Source organism: Falco naumanni, chromosome 18, assembly GCF_017639655.2.
Source record: "Falco naumanni isolate bFalNau1 chromosome 18, bFalNau1.pat, whole genome shotgun sequence".
NCBI lineage: Eukaryota > Metazoa > Chordata > Aves > Falconiformes > Falconidae > Falco > Falco naumanni.
In genome coordinates, this window is record NC_054071.1 from 1,389,047 (window position 1) to 1,413,511 (window position 24,465).

Below are 24,465 nucleotides of genomic sequence, written 5' to 3' on the forward strand. Positions count from 1 at the left end.
AAATCAATACAGGGAATTTTTCACGTAATTACAAAGTTTTTCTCATCATCTTACAGCAGGTAGCAGCAATCTGTTCATGACTAGTTAGAGCCAAAGGATAAAGAACAGAGATCTTTCAGTTCCCATTCAGCAAAGTCGAAATCAAATTAATAGACCACTCTTATTCACTCGTATTAACCAAGTTAAGGCTTACATAATACCAAAAAAAGCCAACTTTTTTAGTGCCTAGAAGATGGTCTAGCAGGCATCACAGCCCATATTCCCCTGACCTACTCCCCTCGCACTTTCTTTCACATGCCAGCAACTAAAACCTCAGCATAGACCCCCGTGACTGAAAATACTTCTCAAGTTCACAAAAATAAATAGTTGCATCTCCTTCTCTTTGGAAACGTACACTAATTTAGAACTACACCATTTGGCCTGTGATCACAACTTGTAACTGGCAAGAACTCCCACTGTTATTACTTTTTGGGATAACTACTACCCACATAGTGCCAGATGGTATATTCCACCTCTGCTGAGGAGGTGTAGGAGCACTGCCTGCTGTCAGCATTGCATTTCTTTATTTTTTTTTTTTAAATCAAGACATGGATAATATTACCAGTCTGAAGAGAAAGCAGGCGGGCATATGTAGCTCCATTACAGATTAAGCCTTCAAAGAGCAATATTCCTTTCTTTAATTGTGCCTGTTACACTAAATCCTCGCTCCTGAAGACAAAAAAAACAAGGGATGCCTTGACACACGCCCAAGTATTAACCAAAGGTTGGTGCCAATGGAAAGCTGCTCACGAATTTTTCAAGTAAACCGTAACGTTCTGTGAAGCTGAGTATCTCATACTAACAACAGCGTGAAACAGCAGAAAATTGAGTTGGGGTCCTCTAATCAAATCTTACACTGAAAATTAAATAGGAAATAATTATTTGAATAAGAGGGAAAAATCTTCATTAAGATAGCAAGTGGGAGATTTCTCCCTTCATAAAATATATATTATTAAACTAAGATCATTCAGAAAGGCAAAAGTTGCTAGAAGAGATAATAAGCATTAGATCCCCCAGTTAAGCAACTACAGAAAGTAACAGCTTACGCAACATATAGCTATATGCACAGAATAACTGCCTGAACCCGTATCATTTTGCAAATATCCTTAAAAATAAAGTCACATGAGGAACAATGTGGCCTGCAAGCTCAGGGCAAGCCATCAAAATCCACAAGCGCAAACACTTATTGGGATCATTTAAATCACTATATCCACTTACATTTGCACCCCTCCACAGGCTCGGTTTAGCCACTCTCATACAAGTTGGACACACGCACTTCCTTCTGGCTCTCTTCTCCAAGCATCGCATATTCCCCAAAATCTATCCTCGTGATATTTTCCTTTGGTTTTCCCTGTCTCAGAACCCTTCCATATTCTATTCCTCAAAACCTCTGAAGGGTAGGAAGTTGTTTATCTGTTTGCCCACTAATCCCCACTTTGCTGAAGACTTTCTTCTGCAGCGCTCCCAAGGAACAGCCTGCCTAAGCCTATCCCAATTATCTTCTCAGTGGCTGACCCCTTATGTTCATGGATGGCCACTAAGGGCTGACAAGAGAGCCAAAGCGGGCAACGGAAAACCCGCACGCTATTAAGGGAGCCTACAGCAAGAGGAGTGGAGACAGGGGGCTCAGACCTGAAGGGCCATAACTATTTGGACCAACTTCTTCCAGGTTACAAGCACCACGCTGCCATCCCCTTACTGACTCCCTAAATCCTGGTGACCTACAGGACACACAGGCTTTCCGATCGACATCTCTCAGCACTAAAAACACATGCCTCATTTCTGTGGACATTTATCTCCTAGTTACTAGGCCTCTTCAAGTCATTATCTGGAACATTACGAGCACCCTACCTCAAAAAGCGTTTCTCAACACCAAATAATCCCAAAGGACAGAATGGGAGATAACACAAAGGGGAAAATATCTGTTATTAAAGAGGTAAATAAAAGGACTGGCAACAGGAAACGTGCACACTTCATTGTTCACTGCACTCTGGTTGCATATTGTTCCTTTCCTTTCCAATAATATCTCTTCATTAAAAATACCAACTTTACAGGATCACAGCCCAAGAGAAGATGGCAGAAGCTCATTTTTATTGATAGAAAAAGGCATCATCAGAATCTGCTGTGCCAGGCTGGTGGGCCAAAACAGGACTGTTAATTCCACCTGTTCAGCACCACCAGTAAACAATGTCAGGGCAGGAACACCTGGGGGAAGGCAGAGAAATGGGATTTTTACTTTATACCCAGGCACCTGGTTCAGCACAGCTGGGAGACTGGCAGCTTTCAGCCGGCGGGTGAAGACAGCAGGAACCAGGAATCAACAGCTGGGTGGTGGCACAGGCAGGTAAAACTTCTTCAAAGGGCAATAAAAGATAAGCTTTTTGTGTGTGTGTGTTTCCCTAAAACAATAAAGCCAATAAACCAGTTTCCATTTAACAACTGCAGAAAGAACCTAAATCCTCCGACATTTATACCTCTCAAACCACAACCAGGAAGCCACACAATTCACATTTGTTCCTCTTTACAGCCTTCTCCCAGGTTTCCTTGTACTTTCCTCTTGACTTCATTCGAAAGAACAGCATTACACAAACTCCAGACAGAAGCAGCCCACTGAAAATGCGAGGAGCCCATAAATACGGCTTACCAATATTTAAGCCAACCATTAAAACACTGACCACAGGATCCAGCTCAATCTGCTTAATACTCTGCAATTAAAGGATGGAAAATTCACCTGCAAGCAACTTCAGATTACCATCAAGGTGACAGGCAGCAAACAGAAGAGGCCATAACCACTTCCAGGTGAAGGATATTAAGACACTTTCAAGAGTATCAGTTAATGCTTTTCAGCAACTGGAATCAATGCACAACTGCTCTCTGGAACCACAAACACTATAAATATTCATACTCCCATTCTGAAGAGGTATTTTACATTGCCTTTAATTTTGATACTTTTCATATGCACTAATGGCTTCACTTTTTCATATGTGTTCATCAAGTTTCTCATTCAAACTAAGCAGGAAACCCACATTTTTAAGACAGCCAGCTGAAAAGAACACATCAAAAAAGGAGGGAACAATTCACACACATATACAATCCTCACTCATTAGGGAATCTAAAAAAAAAGTAATATAAATTGCAGCAGTGATGTCTCCTACAGACTGCTTTATAAGAGCATTTTACTTAAATAATCCAAATACAGAAAAATAGCAGCAATCTGCCAAAATATTATTCTACCTGCCCTGGAAATTGTATAGGCATGAAGGAAAAAATAAACACCCAAAATAACTGAAAGTTAAGTAAATAGGAAGATCGCCTATCACAAAATGCAAATTAACGATCTCTCTTCTCACCCTCACTAATTAATAACAAATTCCCAGTGTGACTTCTATTGCAAATAAGAATTCACCTATCCAAAATACTTCCTTCATTAATGAGATCATTACAAATCTCAAATTTGAGATCACTACAATTCAACCATAATTGGCAATTAAAGCTGATGTAAGTAAAAATTAGACAATAGAATATACACCATTAGAGTGAGGAACTCTGAGAAGAGACACACATTTACCCTATTCACTGTTACTTGGGGATTTTACCTCAACTGCTCCCTCAAGCCATTCCATACTTAAATCTTAAAAATATCCCCTACAGACCAGGGTTAAAGATGCAGTTCAACTACTCAGCTGAATTTCATTAGTGATGTATTTATACAAGCTCCAGGTTTTAAGTACTACACAACAGAAATCTGCAAAGCATCATTGCTCTCTGAAAACCAAGTCATCTATCTTAATGGCAAAAAAAAAAAAAACCAGAAGAAATTGAAAACTGGATGTAAAGACAAATAACTCATCGTGGTGACCAAATCTCTGCTGTCTTACTTGCAACCTACTCCAAAAGAAATTATTACAAACTTACAGATTAAACTTGAGGGTAGAGAAGCAAGAAAGCTTGTCTCCACCCTTCCAAGCTTTGGAAAGGCTGGGATAATGGGAGATACACATTTGCTGTTTGCATACACTTACAGCTCAGCTCAAGACAAACACCGCTTTCAGCCTTCTCTGCTTTGCTCAGCATAAGAAGGTCAGAAACGCTAATCAGATGACTTTTCAATAACTCATGTGAAATGGGACAACATGAATGGAACTGCGTGTGGTGCAAGAAACGATAATCCACACACATCAGGATCTCCGCTTTGGACAGGTACCACTTTATTCTTTCTCAGTAAGTACAAGCGAACAACTAACAAGCAACAAGTTGCTCCAAGACCTTAAAATTATGAGCATGAAAGGTCTCTACCAAGTAATCACTCCTCAGCAAAACAGCAAAATTAACAGCAACTCCAGCCTTTGTACCACAGAGCTATCAGTCTGCTCTGGAAGATACTCCTTCAGTCACCAATATGGTCTTTTCATAAAGGACAAATAAATAACAAATACTGGTAATAGCTGAAATGTCAACATGCATGATTCATCACTCTCTTCATTAGTTATGCCAGTTCAAAAGAGAACACCACTCTAACAGATTACTTCCCTACCCATTAGCTCATACAACATCATTCCTCATCAGCGCGAGGGCCCCAGCTCGGGAAGGCAGCGGCATGTGGAGACTTGCCTGCATAGGAATAGTAACATGAACTCACCAGGATTCTTCATGTTCCTGAAGCATCTGCATGTGCCTTTGCCAAATTGGCTCTTAAGGATTACTACCTAAGGTTACTTCCTCAGTAAAACTAAATAATTATCATTTTGAAGCAACAGGATTGGTGGGAGGGAAAAGGGGGGGGGGGAAGCCACTCAATTTCTAAATTAAAAAAAAAGCAGTATTTTTAGCAAATAAGCCTTCCGCTCCGCAAGAAAAATTAATAAAATGACTGAGGAAGCAAAACTTACAACCAAGGTTTGCTTTACACGGAATACACACAAAGCCAACTATTACAAGTATTTTATAAACACCATGAATAAGTAATGACTCCTTTGAAATCAAACAATCGCATAACGTGGCACAAAACTAGACCTGATTCAATTAGGCATACTATACTTTTTATGCTATATCATTACTAATTAAGTTATAATTAGTTAATATTTCTAAAGAGTATCTTTCAAGATGGAGTTTCTCACACCACAGTATAAATGCATTTATTTGACACATTTTTTGAAAGAAAGGTAATAAACATTGCCCAGGAAGAAAACCAGACTATTCAGGGAACTCTACACATTATTCAAAGCTTTCTCTTCCTGAAGATCTGGAATGAAGCCCCATTACCACAGCACCCAAAACATCGGGCGTTTTTATTCAAAATCCAGTAAATAACTTCTGCTCTCCCATCAGAACGCTACAGCCAATTCCATGCTAGGACAACAAGCTAAATTCCTCTCCACTTTGTCCATCATCCTCATCATGAAACTGGATCCTCTCATCACAGGCTGCTTAATAAAACCTCAGGGGCAGCTTCACAAGGAAGTGTTTCAAGACCGGGCTCTAAACTCCCAGTTTCTCCCTTCTGAATGTAAGTACACAAAACAAGCCACTACCTTCTCTAATTAATGTAGAGCTTGTATTTAATTACTTTTCAAATGAACATAAAACAAACAACTGCATTTGAGCCCCATAAAATAATGAGACTGGAATAATTCTATGTAACATAACCAGAATTTGTTTTTTAAAGCTCATAAAATCCAGTTGGCAAATAAACCAGAGATGAATGATCTAGATCACTCCACCACCACAAATATTGGCGCATTCAGTGAGCTTTAAACACTAATTTATCTCCAGTGAATCCAACAGGCACATGCTCTACCTTGAAGTTAAAAAGAACACATTATCCCAAGATGAAGATTTCAAATTGTAAGTCAGAAACAACCAGCAGGTTCAGTTCTGCTCCCACGGACCTTACCAGCAGTGTCACCAGGCCCCATACGACCCATCCTCTACGGATGCTGCAAGATGTTCCTAGAGGTTGGCATGTATTTATTATGCTGAAGCAAAGCACAAGACAACCTGAAATTACTGATCAGGCTGACCAAAAGGATTAGAATCGATGAGGTAAGCAAGGCTGTAAGACTGCGAGTGTTCTTTGTGTCGTACTAAGCACGAACAAAACACGCGACCGCCAAAAGGCACGCACGGTGCCTCGAAAGGTACCATTTTAGGGCCTCACGCAAGTACTCCAGGCTTCTTTTATAAAAAGTTCAACCACTCAAAGAGCTCACAGCTGCCATGAAGGACAGATCCAGCCACTCTATTTCATCCTCCCCATCACCCTCATGTTCAACAGGTCAAGTTCAGTTTATTGATCCAGCTAGAAGTGAACTCTGCAAAAATAGTTTTCATTCACCCAGCAGCTGCTCAAGCATTTAACTGGGTACGAGAGAGGGCTGCAACGCCACACCACCGCAGGCGGGAGAACAAGGACAAGAGGTCACTGATTTTGCACCAATTCTTAAAATCAGCTTAATCTCATCACGAAACTACCCTTACAGCCATTTGCTCGTCTAGATGTCAGAGGAAATCATCTCGCCACACCATTCTTCTCTAAAGAAAATTCACACTCAAAAGTTTAAAGAAAAAGAAACAATGTATATACATGCAGCTTTATACATCAAAAAAAACATGAAACCAGGAATATTTCTTTTTTTGGAAAAATTCTTAAAGCAAAAGATCTTTTAGTATTTTACAACATGGAATTACAGGTGTTATTAGCTTCTCAGTTGATCACAACTTGAACCACCTCTACAAAAGGTAAACTCTAGATAAAACATAAGGAGGAACAATTTTTTTTTTTTTTAAATGAGAAAAGCCATGCACGAAGTTGAGAGGGTTGCATGTTACTTCTTCCTTTTTTAATGTACCAAGGGGTTGTTTTGGAGTTTTCTAGCTGCCTTCTTATTGCTTTCCTTTAGCTACTTAATAAAGAAGTAAGATATACTATTATCAATTTTGACAAGCATCCTGAAATTGAAGAAAATGTAAGGTTCTATACTTAAATGTGTCGCAGGCAAACTAACAAAAGCCTTGCAGATTGGTATTTCCAGAAGAACACTTCTTATATAAATCAAAACCTGCAGAACTCAATGTACAGACTGCATGATACTGTATGTGATGTACATTTGGGCCTTATACAGTTTGGATTTATGGGCATTAATATCAATAAATGAGAATTTACAAGCAGAAAGTTAAGCATGCTTATCTGTAATGGTGCATTAAAAAAATTAATCTTTTAAAAATTCACTGCACGTAACAGGTATGCTCATGGATTTCTCAACATCAACATGTACATCATTTGTATTCTAAAGTTTTCATTGAAAGTAAATCTAGCATATGTCACCTGAAATGTTAAAAGGTAACTGCTGGGTATCTCAGAAGACATATTTTTGTTTGGAGTATGTGTTTCAATTAAAAAAAAACCACAAGCTCACATAGGATCATGGGAAAACCCAAGGAAAAGACAGAAAGATGAGAACAAGACAGCAATTGCTACAACGCAATCAATATCAATAAGGAGTTTATTTTATAAAATTATATCAGTCATCCAGGTATACTGAATATTTAACCAGTAATTCACATGGTAATTACAAGTCTAAATCTGCATGCAAGTATGCTTCAATATCCTCTAACCACAGCCTAGATCCAAACAGGATACGACTCGACCACTCCTCTACTCTCAAATGAAATTGGTGTTAAGCTTGGAGTACACACAGGGTTTTGCATTTATGATGCACTTAGCAAGAGTTACTACAAAAAAGCAGCACAACTCTAAATAGTTCATTTTTTTTAGAGGACCCAGAGTCCTCGAAGGGTTTAAAACAGTCTTTGCCTAAGCACTACTGCTTTGTTGTCCCCCCCCCCGCCCCAGTTTTTTCGCAGAGCCAAAAAAATGGGATTTTGATTATGGCAAGTTGCGATATATTGTGCTTCCATAACTCTACTGCACATCCATCGTATGTTTTCTAGATAAACATACCTCTACACACAGTATCCATGATCTAAGGTGTCTCTCACCACTCCAGTAAGAAAGTCTCATGTGACTGTAGCTAGCAAAATCTCTTCATCACGTTCTCAGCAAAAGACAATTTCACTAGCTTCTTTTCTTTTTAATTCACGCATTAGGAATGGATGTTTTCAGTTGCAGGTCTGGTATTTAAGTTTTGAGGATTAACTAAAAAAAGTAGACAACACCCAACCTTTAGCATTTTGAAGAAATCATTCCAAGCTCCAACCTGAGAAATGCTGCAAGCAGGGTTTCATGGCCATGTTGTTCTTCTCTATGACACGTTCACTGTATTTCTTCTTGTTCTTCTCCCAATTCAATGTTAATTTGCCTTCCTTCCATACACTGTAGCTACGCTACACTGCCCAGGAGGACTAATTAACCTTCACAAATTAATTTCTCCAGATATTTCGCTGTCCTGATGCTATTTTCACCTGTATAAAAGCCTAAAATCCAGACTGATGCACCATTCCCTGGAAGAGCTTACTGGCTAACGCATGCTCCTCAACTTCCCAACACGAACGGGGATGGGAATCCGCCTCTCCCTTGCAAAGCACACCGCGGAGGGCAGCTGTCTGCCTCATCAGCTCTCATTTCTTTTTTACATCTTAGCCCCCAACAGCCAGCCCACGCCTGTAACAGACAGATACGGTGTGTCATTAGGCTCCACGCTGCCTGCTCGCCCCAGGGGAGGGGGCAGAGGGAGGGCGTTTAACCCCCGGCTGCCCGCCTCAGGTGGGGGCTACCTGCAGCGCAGCGCGCTAGCCACGGGGCCGCCCCGCCGGGCAACGCCGCCCGCACAGGGACGGAGCCCGGCCCCGCGCCCAGCACTTACCTCCGCCCGCCGCTCGCCCCGCTCTTAACGTTCGGCGATTTCTAATCGAAAAGACGGGATTTTTGAAACTACCTGCACCCCGCCCCCGCGGCCGCCCCGGCTCCCCACGGCGGGCACGGCCGCCGCCCCCGCCCCGCCCGCCCCGGGCCGCCCCCCGCCCCGCTGTCACGGCCGCGGGGCCGTACCTGCCCCCCGCCCCGCTGCGGCGCTCGCCCCCCCCCGCCATGTGCGGCACGGCGCGGAGGGAGGGGGCGGCTCGCCGCGGTGTCCCCCCCTCAGCCACCGCTACCCGCCGACATGTCGCCGGGCGTCGCCCCCTCACGCCCCCCCCCACCCTCCCGGCCATGTACCGCGGTGGGGGGCGGCGGGGACACGGCCCCCCCGGCTGGCCCTTACCTGGCGCGGCGGGGCTCCCCGGCGGCCCGCGCCCCCCCTCACAGAAGCACCGGCCGCGGCTGACGAGCGCGGGGCGCCTCCCTCTCACCGCACCGCCGCCGCCACCGGGCTGAGCGCGCGCCCGAGGGGGAGGGGACGGGGACGGCGGCCCGTTTCGCCCCTCCTCGGCGGCTCCGGCTCCCGCTCTGCCCCAGCGCCGGGCGCCGCCGCGGCCCGCCTGGCTGCCCCGCCCGCCGCGGCCTGCCCCGCGGCCCCCCGCGCCTCTCACCGCCGCTCGCGCACGCCGCGCGCCGCCGCCTGCCGCCCGCGCGGCGCGGAGGGGGGCGGGGAGGGCGGCGGGAGGGGCGGGAGCGGCGCGCGCGCCCCCCCGGGCCGGGGTAGGGGAGGGGAAGCGGCGGGCGAGAGCGCGCGCCCCCGGGCTCGCTCGCTCCCTCCCCCCTCCGCGCCCGGAGGTGAGGCGCCCGGCAGAGGCGGGGCTGCTTGGTTATTCATGAGGGGGCGTGGCTATGCAAACCGAGGGCCCCTCTCCGCCCCAGCGCAACCTGCGCCGCGGGAAGGTCTCCTCGGGAAGGGCGGGGCGGCTCGCTCCCCACCCCGCAGGTAGGGCGGTGGGACGCGCCCGCACCGCCCCCAGGCCGCCGCCTGCCTTCGCGGCCCGGCCGGGAGCGAGCGGGAGGGCGCGGGCAGGCGCCGGCTTGGCCAGAGCAGCGCCCGCGCCCGGCGAGCTGCGGGAGAAACTTTAGCGGGAGGCGGGCGGGGCCGCGGCGGGCGCCTCCTGTGAGGGGGAGCGCGGTGGTGGCGGCTGCCGCTTCTCCGAGGGGAGGCGGCGGCAGTGGGCGCTGGCCTGCCCCGTGAGGGGAGGCGATGGCGGCGGGCGCGGAGCCGCTCGCTGAGGGGAGGCGGTGGGCGCGGGCCTACCCCGTGAGGGGAGGCGGCGGCGGAGAGCGTCGAGCTGCTCTGAGGGCAGGCGGGCGGACTTGCTGAGGGCTGGCGGCGGCGGGGAGCGCGGACCTGCCCCGTGAGGGGAGGCGATGGCGGCGGGCGCGGAGCCGCTCGCTGAGGGGAGCTGGTGGGCGCGGACCTGCCCCGTGAGGGGAGGCGGCGGCGGGGAGCGCGGAGCTGCTCGCTGAGGGGAGGCGGTGGCGGCGGGCATGGCGCTGCTCGCTGAGGGGAGGCGATGGCGGCGGGCGCGGCGCTGCTCGCTGAGGGGAGGCGGTGGCGCGGGCCCCGCCGTGAGGGAGCCGTTCCGCGCTGCAGGCAGAGCCCGCCGGGCCGAGGGGGGGGGCGCCGGGGCCGGGCCGTGCCGCGCCAGGGGCGGTGGGGGCCGCGCAGGCATCCCCCGCACGGGCAGGCAGGCGCTGCTGGGAAGCACCCCCACAGCCTGCCTTCCACCTTTTGTTTGTCTGTCTGCTTTTTTTTTTTTTTTTTTTTTTAAGGAGACTTCTGGGAGTCACACCTGGAAACCCAAACGCTTTCCTCATCCTCCCCTACAAGAGATGGGCCGCAGGTGAAGGCCAGGTGCAAACGGAAAACATACGGGAAGAGAAGAGCTGTGTTACCTGTTACAGCTAACATAAATATTTATTGACATTACTAAACAGCTTAAGATACACATTGCAACTTGCAATCCAATCAGCATATCGGCATTGCTTAATTGTCCACTGGGAATTAAATACAACAGTGACAGAAATGTGGGTTTCTTATCAAACTAAAAAAAATCAGTGTTATTTTTGCATATGGTAAACAATTTTGGGTTTCATCTGGTTATTTCCCTTTAAGAATAAACTAATACGTAGGTCTTAGTCAACAAAATAATCCTTTTAGTCCAGTACAAAACGTTCCCTTTAATTAAATTAATTAAAAGTATCTACACTCCCTTGGGATGGAGGCCTTGTTAAACCTTCTGGGTTGCCTCCGTCTAACCCCAGAATAGTTAAGAGCTTTACATCACATCTGCCCACAGTGCCAAATTAATGACCAAATAAATTAAGCAACAGGGTAATCTTCAGTTGTGAGTCAAGAAAATTACTTGTACAAAAAATTAATAGCAACAGAAAGATTCCTACACCTAGGAAGTGTTAATCAAAATTGGAGGTAGCTCTGTTTTGGTTTTCATGTGTAGTTGTTAGCAAAGCTGATAAACAAGATGCCAAGTTTCTGGAATTAAGCTTGGATCAGAGTAAGTAAATATATATCATTTATATCATCTGTCACTTCAGTTGTTGGGTTTTGCTTTCATTAGAGAATGGCATCACATAAAACAGCACAACAAGCACTTTATAAAGGCCCCCCCAAAAAAAAAAAAAAAAAAAAAAACCAAACACATTCAACCCACCAAACGCTGTAGGGAAATCTTCCAGAAATATTTTCATCTGAATCTGTAGCCTCCTGTCTCTTTCATTACTTGCAGCAGAAGTGCTTTTTGTAATTGCTTATCTTCTGTTGCCCTTTAGTCTTTTTAAACCACATGTATTAGATGGAAACACATAGCCACAATAATTCCCATTTTTCCTTCAGCAGCTAATTAGCATAGCACATCACTGACTCTCTGCAATGTTACAGTATCATGGAGGAATAATAGTTCCACCTACAAGAAAATATTCTCAGAACTGATGTCAACTGCTTTATTTATGTACCCATATCATTCCCAAGAAAACAGATTTCAAGACACAGGTTTGTGAAAGAGAGGGAGGATCTGGCACTTCCCATACAGAGCTGAGAAGTCAGAGGAAACAAGGGAACGGTGAAAGACCAGCTTCCAAATGGGAAGAGGGGAGCCACAGTGTCCAAATACGTAGTCACTGGTGTCCAGTCCAGGACTGGTGTTGGCCTGGTGTGGGAACACGGGAGCGAGGGCGCAGGGTCCGTTCCCCACGCTAGCCCACGTGGCTGTGGCCAAAAGCAGACACTTCAGCACGGGCAGGTGTGCAGAAAGGCTCCCCCAGTCCTGCAGCAGCCAACACCCTCTGTGGCTGCAGGACCTCCTGAGGCACACACGGCGCCTTGGTACTTACGCTGCGGACGCGGGCTCCGCGTGCCAGTATAAGCTGGGCGCTCCCAGTGAGAACCCAAGCAGGCAAGGAGCTTCTCCAAGGCAATACCTGGGTTTGAAGCCCCGAGGCAGAGGAGGGGACTGAAAGGACAGCATCCTTGTTCACAGCAACGACGGCCTCCCCTGCGTGTTGCAGGGAGCCAGATCCTGCTGGATCGTAGGGAGCTCGCGCTGGAAGTGCCTTCTGGGACGCACAGGCACGCATAGCTCCTGGATCCCGGCTGTTGAAGCTTTGTTAGAAATGAAGCACCAAACCGCCCAGACCTCCGAGACTGGGTTGGTCTGTGCCTATGCAGAAGCACAACTACAGGTATTTCAACAAAATGTCCTCAAAGATTAGCTAAGGCACGAGGGGCGAGCTTCCAGGATCACCATTCCTGACTCTGGTCCAGAAGTCAATCCAGGTTCCATTTTGGTCACATCCACGCCTTGTTACATCCAGCCCCTTAGCGTTACAACCACTCGTTCAAGCACCTCTTTGGTGAACTAGGGAGCCAAAAAATTCACATAAAACCTTAATCAACTCTTGCTGGTTTGTGTGTTTGTACTGCAAGCTGATGTGAAGTTTGCACAACAGCAGAGAAAAAAATCTGGCTGTAATAAACAAGATGTTGCCTCTTAAATAGCCAGAATCCCTACAGGAAGATATAAAAGCCGCTCTGTCTTTTAAATCATATATACCATTGGATCATCTCCTAGATGGATTCTATTAAGTGTGACCATATAAAAAATAAATATTGCTCACAATATTTGTTATCTAAGAAATATATGCCTGTGGAGAAAATATTCTAGTATAATCCCGTAAATGTGAGATACTAATTTTCTTCACACTTCAGCAGTCTGAAAGAACACAAGGTCTGCCAGCCCTTCAGTAACTAATGAAAGGCATATCTATTTGTGTAGCCTGGGGAGTTTTGAAATAGATTTGTTTTTCTGCAGAAGGAAAGGGAGATTTTTGTTTTGCTGGCTGTTTAATTTTAATTTTTGCAATTTTTGGCAAGAGCACCTTGAGCTGTGGATAACCAACTCTGGTTTGTCTAAAGCTAAATAAACGTGTGCTTTATGACCCTTCTTCTACCACCTGGCTTGCATTTTAATGTCAGCATTACCCTTCATCTGAGCAATGGCTGAAATTACTTGGGCTTGCTAACAGAGCTTCAGAGAAGGGAAAAAAAAAAAAAGAAAAGTAACAGGCTGAGTAAGAATGCCTTTATTTTCCTGTATACACCTGGTTTGGAGTGAGATGACCAGGCAACAGGAAAGAAACTGCATTTTGGGAAGCTCAGAATTAATACTCAGCTTCTAGTTCTTTCAATAACTGAAGTCAACAGAGACAAAACTTCCCCTGCTTGCAGAGCGTTGTATCTCAGACAGATGTGTAACCAAACCCCAAAACGCCCTTCAACGCCGAGAAAAAGAACGTTAAAGGCTATGCTGAAACAAAGAGCCGGTGACATATGCCACAGCATGTCAAACCTACATCAAAGGGTCCTGCCCGCCACAGGAAGCAGCTCACAGCCATTCCCACTTCCCTCCTGCAGCAGATGGAAGTACAGAAAAAAACCCCACAGGCTTAGATGGAGTTAAAAGGTGTTTGGCCAAGAGACGGTGAGCTCTGAGCCGGAGGTCTGTCAGCACGGGAGATCACTGACCTCCAGAAGGGCTTAATACTGTGTCACTAGAGACTTCGCAGAAGGCCTTGCCCACTGGCCTCAAGAAATTTTAAGCGAGAACAACAATGCAGCAAATGACGTTGTAAAAGAAGGGTGTTATACAAGGCGTCAGAGTGTTGTTTCAGTAGCAGTGAGCAAAGAGTGCCTTTAAGTAGGATGAGCATGTCCCCTGCCTAGCCACAGTGTTCCTTCTACCCTAAAACTTTTCAAACGCTGCCTGACGCTCTCTCGTGGTTTCTTTTTCAAAACAGGTAGATGAGCATCCTTAATCCACCAAACAAATGCCTCAGTTCAGAATACTCTGTTTAACAGAAAACACCCATTATTAAAAGAACATTGTATGTCAAACTATAATTGCAATTTTGAAAGAGAGGATGTATTTATGCAGATCATGATCTAGCAACAATACCAATCGCACCATTTTCCTCTTGAGAGGCGCTACAGGAGCCTTCATGATTGCATGCCATCGAGATAATGTCTTGAACTGAACCAGCGCACCTCTGGCACGCTGGAGTACGCCCACCAGAGGCCAAACAGCACTCAGTTGTACACAAAGAAAAATCTTCATAATTGTACCTTCTGCTTTGTTAATGTTACAGAATTAACAGTCTTTTTGTAGACAGAAGACGCCAGAATTTGTATATATGCCAGACCAAACCAGAATACCAGCTTTTGGTATTTCCCCATTCAATTATGCCAGGACCAACTTGGCTCAGTCTTTAGGAGTTCACCAGCTCACCGTTAACAACTGCAGATGGCAATCAGACAAACACTCATCTGTAGGTAGGAAAAAAAAAGGGTAGCAAAAGCTTTGCACCATTTCCACAGCTTTGGCACAGCTATGTACAGTGGCTACTGTAACCATTTTGGATTACGTGTGATGTTTATGGTCCTGAATAAATATAAAGATACACTAACAGCAGCTGAAAACTGCATTTCCAGTTTGTCTGCATCCATTAATTAAAATTCCAGCACATTATCCTTTGTAATTTATGTTCCAGCATTCTGGAAGGATGCTCGGTATGGACTGTACTTTGCTGTGATGGTCCCAAGACACAGGCAGGACAAGACTCATTGCAGACCAACTATTATAGCTGGAAGAATTAGAAAAGCTTTTCTGTTGGACTTTTTTTGGTTCACCGTTTTTTAAACTTTTGCTCCTTGCGCAGAGTTCAAAGTTTGCTGTTAAAGGGGTTGTGCACCCCAGAAACTTGCCTCATTGTTCTAATTACTCCAGTCAGAAGACATTACTTCTACTAATAAATCTTGTCCAAACTGAAGTGCCCGAAAAAGTTGGCTTGTCTGTGTTATTTTCTGCCTCTCATGCCCATCTTCTATCCCTTGAGAGAATGACCAAAATAGCATTTTTAGCCTAAAGACAAGACAACAACCTTCATGTATGTACAAGGTCAAAAGGAGATGCAAGGAACCGTTTGTTCTCCATGACTGCAGTGGACAAGGGCTTAAAATACAGCAAAGGATGATTCTGACTGGAAACAAAGACTAATTTTCTAATTGTAAATATTGGTTAAGCATTGAAATAGACTGTGAGTAAATGTAAAGACTGTGAGGCCACCGTCCATGGACACCTTAGGAACAGTAAGCATCTGTCATAAATAACATACAGTTGGGCCTGGTTTGGGGCACTGGGGTAATGACTTAAAGGATTCCTTGTGAAATTCACAGCAGCCCTATGAAATGAGGTGCAACTCGGGAATTGGAGCAGTTGGATTTTGCACACAGGATGAAGTAAGACACAAGGCCTGCCGCAAATTACTGTTTTCTAGATCAACATGTCTTCAGCTTTTCAGGTACATGGAAAATTAACAACTCTAAAAATTTATCCCAAATGATCCTGAACCTTATCATTAAAACATTTAACTCGGGACACTATAAAGTTGATGTAAATGACACATTCTTTTGTGCACACGCTGGTAGGCCACTGAAACAACGCGCAGCAGACACCTGAGGTGTCTGTAAGGAAGATAACGTTGGTCACCTTCACAATCAGCCTTGGGAAGTCTTAAAAAACTACCGGTTCTAAAGCAGTGATAAGCGTTTTACAAGCCAACAAAAAAAGTAAGGCTAGTTAAACTAAAACTGTCAGAAGTTTGATAAGTTGATTTAATATGCTGTATTTTAAAGAGCACCGTTTTAGTCAGTCATTTTTATGAAAGGAAAAAGCTTTGGTTCACTCAATTTGTTTCTGTCAAATACACTGTAACTCTTAGCGGTGATAGAATAAATGATACTTAGTGAAACTGCTAAAATAGTCCCATGTATTGCATTAACCCCTAGCAGGGCTAAAAGAGCATCAGATTCTTTTCCAGCAGAGCATGTCTCCTGTGCAATTTGTACAATAAATCAGTATAGATTTTTTTTATTGCTTGCCTACACGAAAATCCAAAGAGCTGTATGACAGCACTGGTCTGAGCAGTTATTTTGTTAACTGAACAGTAACACCGGTGAAGGGGAAACAGCACCGTAACTTTTTCTCAGACATAACAGCACTGAAATGCTTCCTTCTCTGTATTTTGGTTTACGATATTGAGCCCACTGAAATCAGTCAGGGTTCTCCCACAGCCTTCTGTGGGGGAAAGAGCCAGCCTTTAGCAGCTGGTTTAGATGGAGCTGATGATCTCAACTAAGATCTAGCAAGTGCTCAGGTCCACAAAGCCTGGAGATCCTCAGCTCCCACTGAAACAAGGTACACTGAGCCTGCCACATTTTGCCACAGCAAATCTCAAAGCAGGAGATGTGGAAATGCCCCTCGCCTCTGAAAATCGCTCCAAGTCAAACCACCATTAAAAAAACCCCAAAAACAAACAAAAAAACCCAACAAGAGTGAAGAGGATGTCTCCATCCAGAGTTCAGACACAATAGCTGCCGAATTTTGTGTGAGAATATTTTAAAAGCATTATTCCTATCTCCAGTAGGATCTTCCAACTCCAGTACACTATCCCAAGAGGGCATCATTATCATGAACCACAGCAAAGCTCCAAATCCTTTTTTCATAACATTCCTGAACGGTTTGCTCCACCCTGATTCATTTTAGGAAACTGATAAGACAGCTGTGAAAATACACCATGTAAAGCACTCTCACATTACAAACCCACTGGCAGAAGCTGCACTTTTTTTTTTTCTCCCAAGGGAATAAAGATTGTTGTTTATTCCACTTTTCAAAAGGCATATGAACCAAAATGTAACCTTCTCTTAATTAACACCACCGGTATTGTTAAGTAGGTGTGTACTGATATAACATTTTGGCTTGCAATAATCAGCAAAGCAGCTGCCTCCAAAACATGTGTGGGCTACACTCAAAAGATTTTCTTATTATGAAAGGGGGCATGGGTCTTTCCTTTTATGAAAATGCTCATCTTTTTCACTGTTCCTCTTCAGTGTCTACTGTAACTATTACTGCATTTCTCATCTGACAGCTTCCTGTCACCAGGTGATAGCTAGAGAGATCTGCGAAGCTTGTGTGCTCACCCCAGCGCAGTACTGATAAAGCTTAACGGCATTTTTTTTTCAGAATCGTGTATCTTAAAAGCAAGAACGTGACCAAGATGCAGCTCGCTTGGCCTGTTATGCCGTGTTCTGTTTGTACACCCTTCCCACAGTCCTTCCCAACTGCTCTGTTATTTTACTGAAACTTCTTTCTTACGCTTTCGTGAGCTGCTGTTGTGTGCCATCAAGCTGTTGTTGTTTTACACCCTTGAGATGCCTGCCGCTCGGTGATAGATCCCTCTGCTAGAGACGTTAGCGCTCTGTGATGCGGCACAGGAATCCAAATCTTCAGGACAAATGACACTATAGACATACTTGAGCTGAATTTACAAAGTGAAAAATGATGCTTTGATGCTGCAATTCCTTTGTAACGGTCTCCTCACTTCAGCTGATCCCAGCTGTCTGCCAGCAGTTATTATCCCAACCCTTGCCTCTTTCTCTTCTTTTTTCGCACTGATACTTAACAGCAGCCCACACATGAGAGAGTCATTCCTTCCTCTTGGTCCAGATGTGATGCCTGCAGCCTAGACCTGCAACTGAGAAATAAAGTTTCACTTACAACTTAACTAGGCAACCCTGGAGAGCTACAGACTGCCTCCGCTACCACCGGACCTGCTGTGTGCGTGCTCCCGGCAGAGGATCCCAGGAATATCTCCAAATTATCTGCATTAAAATGCATCCTGGGATGGGCAGGATGGGAAGGGCTCCCTGCCAGAGCTTCCAGTTCCTTTTGCTACTATTTTAGCCAGAAGCAGAGTGAGTGAAATCTTCACCTAAGCAAATGTATCCCTTAGGGTGCAAAAAAAAAATACGGAATGCAGTTTCTAAATGACCGGTGTCACCTTGCACGGATCCTGAGAAAAGGGAATTTGGGGGCTGGGTACTGAACTGGAAGAGATGCACTAGAGGTGCTCTACTGCTTTGTCCCTAGGAAAGCTTTCCATGTGTAAATCCCTCTGGGAATACTATTGCTTTCCTCAGCATCCCATCCTAGTTGCTTTTGAAATCCACATGGGATTGTAAGCGGACAGAACCAATGACAGCGCGGCTGCGTGCCTCCTGCCTCTCTGGGGGTTTCTGCTCTGGAAAAGGGCGATTTGATAGAACAAACTGCTCCGTATGCAGCCAGTTATTGCCCGAGTGCTCCTGAATGAGCTGAAGGCCAGATAATTCAGGACACCACTTGAGCCCTACAACTCATGCCTATGGCTTTGTCCTGCCATTGTTTTCGTTATGAGTATCTGTTGTGTAACGCCAGATACTTTACAGTTAATTTTTTTAAGGTAAGTCATATTTGAACAGAATCAAAAATAAGCAAGAGCTAAAATATCTGCAGTGCTGGGGCTGTGCCAAACACCCACAGATTCTGTACCCTGTACTCAAGCCTTGTCAAGTAGCTCAGCACATCTTTATTCTAATCATTTACTTTCATTTTATGCCTAACAGAGAATTGTCCTGATTACTCAAGCAAAGCACAGCAAGAAAAATACAGAAAACATTTGGTCAGCTTTGGGCACTTGGTGCTGCTACCAGAACTCTAACCTCCACAGCAGCCTTACGTGGAAAAATGTAGGCATATGTGCAATGATACACGGCGCTCCCGACTCTTCTTCCACAAAGTCTTTTAAACAAGTAATCAGGTAACTCTAAGCAGTGAGGCAGCGGGAACTGTCGGAGGTTACAGCCTGACTCACACAGCGGCGAAGGGCCAGTGGTCAGTAACTCTGGCAACGCGACTCAGTCCAGGGTTTTCAACCTGCCCCCATTTACAGTTGGCCACGTGGCCACGGTCGCCCAGGCACGGCACAAGATAAACTAAGCAAGTGCTTTTCTTTTACACAGACAAGCTCTGCGTATCTGCATAGACAGTGTTATGTGATAAAACATCCACCTCCACGCACAGAAAGAAGCCAGTGGAAAAGTGACCGGCAGAGAACACGCAGTGACCCAGTCAGGGAGCCAGGGCACCCTGACCTGCTCCCCCGGTGCTACCGGCAGCACCTGGGAAAAGGGAGCGGCGGCGGCCCTGACTATTGGCAGCGCTGTGACAGGCACCAGCCCCTACAGACGGGTCCGCGCAGCAGTCTGCGTACATGGCATTTCTCAGGGGACCAGCATCACCCCTGGAACATTTCTGAAGTCTTTATAAAGAGTTAAAAAGTTGCTGTTCTAATCAGAATGGGTATAGAGCATGAGGAGACTCCGTCTAATGAACGTCTCCAGGAATCTTAAGCATTAACAAATGCTTGTGTGTTGTGAGGAACTGAAGTTACTACTTTATTCATATTATAAATTAGTGATTCACCAGTAATCTGCGTGCCATTTTCAAGCATGTAAAAAACAAAACCCAAAACCCATATACGACAAGTGTTGCTACACTGGATGTTCTGAAGGCATTTGAAAGTAAGCACTCTGGCAGCGCCAGGCTGGTAGTAGGAAGGGAAAACAGAAAGGGGGGAAGAAAAAAAAGATGGTAAAAAAAAAAAAAAAAGGTGGCAAAAAAAGCCCCTAAAACACCATAAACAATGACACCACCATTCAACAGCTCTCACCGCAGCCATAGCTGTGGAGACACCTGCTATCACATCAGCTGGACCCGATGCAGCTGAAGCTGGGTTTTTCCTTAGGATCTTCCTAATAAATCTCTCCGCTGCAATAAACACTCTAAACTCATGACAACATGGTAATGCAATATCCTTATGCAATGCCTTTAATGCACTGTGGCATAAGTGGCTTTGCCTAAAGATACCATCACAAGCTAAAGGGAAGAGACTGGTGCTATGTCTAGAAGGTGTGAATCCATGCCAGCCAGGTTTTCTCCTCTCCCATGAAAGGGCACACTGCAAACTGCTTCCCTCAAGGAGGCTCTGTGAGCAGAGTTGCTGTTTGTATCCACTGCAATTTGGAATTAAGAATGTTTCTGTAATCGGTCACCACAGTAGAAAGGTCATAATATTTTTTCTAGTTCTTCTGATGCAAATATCACACTCAACAACAACAGCCCCTCACAGGAAGCATCAGTCATCTTCTTGCTTGAATTCATTTCTTTCTCCTAGAAATTTGTACTGTTGAATAATTCTTCCTATTAAAGATTTTTGGAGCAAATTTGAGGAGACATGCTTAAATCTTTTAAGACAGACTTTCAACAAAGAAAGAATTAGCTACAAGAGGCAGCACAGCCCAACTGGCAGCAACACCATGGACGCAGAGGAGAAGCCAACGTTTTCAGAAGGGCTCAGTATTTAACTTTTCAGCTAATGCCAACACAGTAGGTAGATTTTATTTTTTTTTTCCCCAGGGATAAGAACAAGCATCAAGAACGTAGGCAAAAGACTAGGAGGATACAGAGATCTATAAGGTAGAGCTAGCACACATACACTCTACAGGTTTATAAAGACAGACTGCGGGCACAAAGTATTATCAAGAGTTTACTTTGATTTTAAAGCCCATGCAACATAGGACACTTCTCCCAGAAGTGCCAAAATGCTTGTCCAACAGCATCCCGGTCTCTCAAATTTAGAAGGTAGCTTTCAAATAGGACTTGAGGCAACAAAGTTGGGCAGACCATGAGATAGGATGAAAGCAAGTTTTAAGCACATAGAGATGAAAATAATCCAAGGGAACAATTCCTCTTCCACCAAGGAACCTCCTTGTATGCAAAATGCAAGGACAGTACCTTTTCTTTGCCTGTTGCAGAATAAAGACACTTGGCTTGACTAGGCAATGTGCGGAGACTAAATGTCATTTCTTCATATAGAGCTCAAACAGACAAGAAACACCCCTGACTAGTTTGTTCCAGTCAGGATCAGGAGAAAGACAGTAAAAAAAAAAAAAAACAGTCTGTTGTTCCCGTGGATTCACTTTCCCCACACCCCAAATATGTTCACTCTTATAAGAGAGGGAGATCATTCACACACTATTGCTGAATGAAAAACAGCAGCCAGGCCACTGATATGAAGGAGAGGTGATCCGCCCCGTTTGTTACTACAGTCACCACAATCCCGTGATTAGGATGCACAGGGAACGTCGATGGCCCTCAGAGAACACTATGATAATGTGGTCATCTCAAAGGTGGAGTCTGGAAGAAGGGAAAAGGCAAGACCAAGGCAAAGTCAACCAGGACATCTATAAACTACCCATGTCAGGGGACTGCTGAGGGCTCCTGTTACTCTGGAGCAGCAGGTGTGCTGGACTGGTGGCTGACAAAGGTCACCCCGAATTGGTCATGATGAGTCCTTACAGCTAGAGATCTGAGAGTATAACCCCCCGTAACACTAGTGCTCTTCTACGGATAGTGCTTGAAGTGTGTCTACCACATATCTTAGGCTATCTACCCTTAGACAGTAATTTCTAGCAGAGGTGGCTTACATGCTAATATTGAGTTAATGATTGACTCTTTAAGTGCTCCTGAGATTGTGTTGTTAATAAACCTGCAAAAGAGTGTGACCTGGGAGGCAAAAGTAACCTTGTAGAGTCCAGCTTTTGGAACAATAGCTTCAGGCGTTATATCCTGAAAAAGTGTGGGTGCAGAAGATTAAAATAAGGGTAAGAACAACTAACTTGAGAAGAAAAAAACCCACCAAAACAACAACAACAAAAAAACCCAAACAATTGCCCAAATCAAAGCATTCAAGAGCTTGAAGCTAAGGCAGTCCTGAAAGGAAGAAGCCTGAAATAGTGCTTAAGAATTCAGATTTGAGCAGGAACTAGAATATTCTTATAGAGAATAAGCTGGGATTTCAGTGTGTCCTGGTGGAGCATTATCTCCGCTTTGTGCTTTGTTCCTTACATACAGGTAATAAATAGAGACTTCTTGTAGCTTGGCAAGATGATTTGCTCAAGGCTGGATTTATTAGAATAGGAAAAGTAAGCAAACGCAAAAAAACACCTCCGAGCCTGAGTAACTCTGATGGGACAGAGTCATTTGTTGAGGCAGCCGGACGATGTTTCTTTGTTGGAGGACAGCGGGGCCCTGGCAGGAGGCACAAGGAACCCAGGCTGGATTTATGGGAGAGAGGACGTTCACTGAGAGGCACATGGGGCCAGTTTCAGCTGGAGTTTGAAATATTTTTTCAATTATTACTCTTTTGAGCATAAGGCAGATAATCCTTACACCTTGGAAAAGGGACTAGCTAAATGAATGGCTGGGTACCAGAATTTCTGGAAAGCCACAGAGCAGGGTACAATACGTGCTGGACCCAGACTAACACAGAAAACAACGCACCCAGGTAGTTTAAAATTTAAACATGTTTTTTTGTATGGCAAAAAGACACACTTAGAAGTTTTGATGTCACCTTTCAAAAGCATTCTTAATAGAGGCCTTCAGCATTGAAATTATCATCCCTTACCTTATACCTCCCTGGAAATTGCTTTTGGGGCCTTGTACAATGTCAGATGCAGTCAATGGGAGTGGTTTTTGAATGACTTCCAGGAGAGCCGTTAAAGGTCCTTCTTGGCTGCCTTCAAAACATGCTGCAAGTTTCAGCTATGAAACCTGTGTGTGTGAACAGAAAAACATCTGAGCAAGCTAGAGAGGAAAATATTCTTCAAACGTGTTTTGCGCAGTCCTCCAGTAAGGACATAACACAACAGCAGCAAATGGCGGAGTTATATTTTTTTTTTTCTAGTAATCCACTTGATGCTCAACTATGGAAATAATATTTACGACACTCAAGAAGCTTTAAGAGAAAGAAGAAGAAAAAAAAGAAAATCCCAGCAGCAGGAAAACCATTTACAAACTGAAATATTTGAGAATGATGTCATATTAAAAAAAAAAGATTAAGTACAGCAAAACATGTAACTGGAAATGATAGAGAGAGTGAAATGTCTTTAAGATTTAGCATTTGAGGAATATGTAACAGGTTTTGCCAGGAATTAGTCACATACAGCTGCACAATCCCCATCCATCTATTTTTACCTTTTTTGTGGGCCAATAAAGAGCACTGTGTATTGTCAATCCTAAAAATAAGTGCTTAAGCTTTAAAAACTATTTGTGTCACAGTACAGAAAAGAATTATTATGTTCAAATTAACCTTTCTCACATCTTTTGTAGCTTCAACTGTATTAGACTGAGGGCACAGCATAACCTTTTCCTCACCTTCATACAGGAACAAGAAAAAACACACAAGAAAAAGGGTTGGATGGCCCTAATCAGAGACCTCCTTAGCCCAGTCCTCCTGCTTTTCCATCCTATGAACTCTTTTCTCCAGGGGTTTTTCATCCCAGGTAAGCCATTCTACCCTGTAGTACACAGGTTTTTCAAGAGGTCACACTAGACACGTCCGCAGTCCCCTCTTGGCCTTAAAAGCTCAAGGTGCAATTCTGGCTCCATTCAAATAAACAGCAAAACTCCCTTGCCTTCAAAAGACATTTCCCACTGTAAATTCCAGAGTCATTTGCAGAACTGTCCATCTGCTTAATTGTTTGCCCCTGTTGCTGGTTTCTGACAGCATTACCTTCTCTGCATACCTAATAGTGGATTTGCTCTAGTTACTTAGTTAATTAGCTTTCAGAGCATCTACTGTATACCAGGTAGGGGTATTTGAATGGCCAGCCTATAAATAGGCTTAATAATGGCTAAATAAAATAAATGCTAATTTCTTTCCCTACAGGCAAACTTCAAAAATTAGGGACATTTCTCCAAAGTAAGTTCTCAAACACACGTTTGCAACTGGCCCTAAATAGCCAGTGGTAATTATTTTTCTGGAGGAGGGACGGATTCCGTAGGCTAAGGCGAGGCACCAGGTCTTCCCAATGCAGGCTCCACCTTCGCCACGCGATAAAGGCACCCCCATGCAACCCGCTCCTCGGCACGTGCCTCCCTGCCACGCGAGCCGTGCTGGGATCGTCCTGCATCGACACTGCCTCTTTTATACTCCCTTTCAATACAGGAAAAAACCATAATCTGACAAATGCTGATATTGTAGTTCCAAACTCTCCTTATTTACTCACTGGAGTATTACTGGTATTGACAAAC

General features: G+C 44.7%; 1 protein-coding gene and 1 long non-coding RNA gene across 6 annotated transcripts in view; one reads left to right on the forward strand and one right to left on the reverse strand.

Moving 5' to 3' along the window:
• TANC2 (tetratricopeptide repeat, ankyrin repeat and coiled-coil containing 2) overlaps window positions 1–9,512 on the reverse strand; it is a 248,650-nt gene extending 239,138 nt beyond the window's left edge. For all 5 annotated transcript variants that reach the window (XM_040617492.1, XM_040617490.1, XM_040617491.1 and 2 more), the window contains exon 1: window positions 9,258–9,512. The gene's annotated coding sequence lies outside the window, so the exon portion shown is untranslated. The remainder of the gene's footprint in view (window positions 1–9,257) is intronic.
• A 234-nt stretch (window positions 9,513–9,746) lies between these two features.
• Window positions 9,747–11,470, forward strand: LOC121099165. The gene is made up of 2 exons (XR_005831418.1): window positions 9,747–9,857; window positions 10,694–11,470. It is a non-coding gene; the product is annotated as an uncharacterized LOC121099165 (long non-coding RNA).
• Window positions 11,471–24,465: the final 12,995 nt, after the last annotated feature.